We start from the raw sequence: 4,001 nt of genomic DNA, 5'->3' as shown, positions 1-4,001 counted from the left end.
TTTTTTTCTTGCTTGTGAAAGGGTACATACGTAGCAGAGAACATTTTTGGATTTGTCAAAGAAGGTCAGGAAAGGGCCATAATTGTCAGTCTAGAAAGTGAATCACTGAGTTACCCCTTTGTATTGGTTGCCTCTTCTACCAGCTCTATCTACTCTTCCTGGGTTTAGTCTCTGGAATGAATGAGTAGTTTGTCTTTTGGGTTGGTGAAGATATCTGGAAATTTTAATTTTTGTATAGTTTTAGCTATGAACTCCCTGTGTGAAGACTTCTCTGCTGTGAAGATTTGAATAGGAGTGACCACCATAGGCTCATATGCTTGAATGTTTGTCGTATAAGGAGTGGCGCTATTAGGAGGTGGGGCCTTTTTGGAGTATGTGTGCCCATGTTGGAGGAAGTGGGTCACTGGGAAAGTGGGCTGTGAGGTCTTTATTTTCAAGCTATGACCAGTGTTGACACAGTCTCCTGCTCCTGCCTTCAGATGAAGATGTAGAACTCTCAGCTCCTTCTCTAGCAAGATGCCTCCCTGAATGCTGGCGTGCTTCCCACCATGGCGATAACGGACTAAACTTCTGAGAGTGTAAGCCAGCCCAATGTCAGTTTTCCTTATCAAGGTTGACTCAGTAATGGTGTCTCTTCACAGCAATAAAACTGTAAGACACCTATTCACCTACTTTTTTTTTTTGCCCAGTGAGATTGTTCCATCTGTTTCTGGCCCCCAATTATTTATTTATTTAATTAATTTTATTTTCCTTTTTTTTATACCAAATAATTTCTTTCTGACTTTTCATTTACCCAATCTAGATTTATTCCTTTCTGATCATTTTAGCACTTGTCTTTCTTTATTGAGTATTACTACCCAAATTTTTCTTAATTTTGAGTCTTCTTGATGGTCATAATTGTGTATGTTTGTCCCCAATTGACAGTCTGCTGTCAATATGTATGTCAGTGTCATTTTTTTTTAACCCGTGCAGTTGACTGATACATATTTGTCATTAAAATCTCTTCACATATCACTGTGCTTGATTGCCTGGTTGTCTTCATACTGGTTTAGATGATTTCACCTAGTTTCTCTGAGTCCATGGCTAATTAATTAATTAATTAGTTAATTAATTAATTAACATCATTTCACTGTAGCTCTCTTCAGACACATCAGGATAGGGCATCAGATCCCATTACAGATGGTTGTGAGCCACCATGTGATTGTTGGGAATTGTATTCAGGACCTCTTATCCACTGAGCTATCACTCCAGCTCAGGTCCATGCCTCTTAAGATATGTGCAATATTAGCCCTCTTTAGTCCTTACTATAGTTCCTTGTTATACAGACATAAGGTAGAGCTACATTTTCATTACTGTATTAATTGTACTGTTGTTTTCTCTGTGATGACTGAATCTAACTATTTTATTTATTCGTTGAGTAAAGTTAAGTACTAATCAATCAAGATATTTGCTTAACGAGAGCAGATCATACTGTTTATAATTACAAGTTTTTCTGGTAAAGTGTTATGTCAGAGTGGATACTGGTACAGCTTTTAGAGTTAGCCTGTAGAAAATGCAAAAATTTTCTTCAACTTACCTTGGCAAATTTAATTTTTTTGACTTTGGTCGTATATACTCTGAAAAGCAAAGAATGTTAAAAACATAATTACTGCTTTTTATATTCACTACTTAAGCAACTCCTCAATTCTCTATAGCACCTTATGTGGGAAAAAGTGAAGGAGGAAAAGAGTGCAATGGTACTATTTTAATTCTTATATTTGGTCTGAAGTTTCTTTTATCTTTGACTGTACAAAGAACCTTGGCTTTCGTGTTTTGAGCCCTTTAGGTCTTTTGACTGTCCTGTATAGCCTTCATCCTGTGTATTGATCTTACACAGCCTGCAGTGTAAGCAGATGAGAGAGCTGGTCTTCCTGCCTGTGTCCTGTGCCCTGTTTAGAAGTGGAGGGATGTTGGAAATCAAGTGTGCACGGGAAGTTTGACTTGGGAGAGAGATGCCTAGATCAGCCCTTTGTTATCTGTGAGAAAGCTTTGGAAAGATACCTGCTGTGATTTCAGTTGCCAATTTTCAGTTGTGAAGGCCTCATCTCAGGCAACCTTGACTTCCTGTCCTTTTTTTTTTCTCTCAGATTCAGGGACCCCCAACTATGTTGTGGCATTGGCGCCACCTTGTGTCCCAGCTCAGGGCTGGTGTGCTACCTCCAGTTGCCTAGGTTTGCTTGGGGCTTGGGCAGGGAGCCTCTCAGTTACCTCTCTGTACACCCTTTAGACTCATGCGTAATTTCCACCCTGAAGCAACTTTAGAGTGAAGCCCTAGTTGTTAATATTGAGTGGATGGGGGTGGATTTCCGTATCGGGTTACTTCGCTTCTAAGCCAGACATGGGTTTGTCAATATTTTCCTAAAATTTCCAACCGTAACAATCCATGTAAAAGACACACAATCCAAATATTTTAATTATTAGTTATATGCCTAGATTGGGCATATCTAATACAATACTAACTTATTTCCAAATTCTAAGACTCCTTATTACTACTGCTTTCTCACAGCCACATGATTCTGGTGCATAGTGGCTTCCTTCTCTCCTCTTCCTTCTCTCTTTTTCTCCTTCTACCTGCCACCCCCTCCTGAGCCTCCAGTCCCACCTTTCCTGTCCACTACCTAATCATAGGCTCTAACCTTTTATTGACCTATTAAAGTGGAGAGAAGTTTCACATAGCATCACACATGTACATGATGATCTGCTTGTGGGGTGGGGTCAACCCCTCTTGAGGAACCAATATGAACAATAATATACGAGTAGCATCAAGCCAAACCACTACAGTTTACTCGTAAGATCTCAGTTTTTAGTACAAAATCCAATAATGTTAGTTGTTTAAATGTGTGTCTTACTATATTTCTTACACAGCTGTTTTCCAAATGTGGGTTGGTCTGGTGTGCTGTACCAGCATAGAGTATTCATAGTTAACAGTGTATTTTCTTGCCACCAATACATGAATTTTTGTTGGATATGCTAAAGAGTCATAACGGTTTTACACAGGAAAGCTAATTGTCAGAATTTTGTTTTGTTTTAGAGTCAGGGTTTTTTGTATAGTCCTGTCTGTCCTGGAACTCACTTTGTAGACCAGACTGCCTTCAGACTAACAGAGATGTGCCTGCCCTCTGTCTCTGAATGCTAGGGTTTAAGTCCTGTGCCCAGCTTGATATTTTTCTTTGTCATTCTCTCTCTCTCTCTCTCTCTCTCTCTCTCTCTCTCTCTCTCTCTCTCTCTCTCTCTTTCTCTCTCTCTCTCTCTTTGCCCCAGTCAGTGGATTTTATGTGGTCACAGGATCACAGGCCAGGTATGGCCCCAGCTTTATTTGAGCTTCTTCTTTGGGGCTCAGGTTGTTGGAGTGGCCGAACTTCTTGTAGCAGTTGACTACTCTGTGTGCAGGCATGAGTAGCACTTGTGGCAGATCATCTTGTCACAATTGTAATTCTGGACAAGGTGACAAAGGGATGACTCCATGATGCCACTGTGCAGATGCAACACCAGGTACAAGGTGGACTCTTTCTGGATGTTGTAGTTGGACAGGGTGTGGCCATCCTCCAATTGTTTGCCAGCAAATATCAGCTCTGCTGGTCGGTGGGATGCCTTCCTTTTCTTGGATCATTATTGATGGTGTCACTGGGCTCGATCTCAAGAGTAATGGTCTTGGCCATTAGGGTCTTCATGAAGAACTGCATGTTGGCATCTGCTACTTGGCCACCTTGTTGAAAAGAAAGAGTGGTTTGGGGTTTTTGGGGTTTTTTTGTTTGTTTTGTTTTTTCTTTTTAATACTTAGATCATTTTGTTGACTTCTTGGTGTTTGTTGAGGGCTGGTATAATTTGCATTTTAAATATATTTACCTGGATCTTCACTGCTTGCTCCGTCCTTTATCTTAACAGGCAGGTGTCCTTTGATTTGGGACTGAATATACTTTTTTTTTAAATTGCTTCCAGTCTGTGTTCTTCTTTCACTGGCC

At 40.2% G+C, this 4,001-nt stretch overlaps 1 pseudogene; it reads right to left on the bottom strand.

The window, feature by feature from the left end:
• Nucleotides 1-3,310: 3,310 nt before the first annotated feature.
• LOC108353370 (ubiquitin-60S ribosomal protein L40 pseudogene) lies at nt 3,311-3,725 on the bottom strand (annotated as a pseudogene).
• Between the last annotated feature and the right edge of the window lie 276 nt (nt 3,726-4,001).

This window comes from Rattus norvegicus, chromosome Y (genome assembly GCF_036323735.1).
Source record: "Rattus norvegicus strain BN/NHsdMcwi chromosome Y, GRCr8, whole genome shotgun sequence".
NCBI classification, from domain to species: Eukaryota; Metazoa; Chordata; class Mammalia; order Rodentia; family Muridae; genus Rattus; species Rattus norvegicus.
Note: the sequence above shows the minus strand (reverse complement) of the source record. Positions and strands in the feature narration are given on the sequence as shown.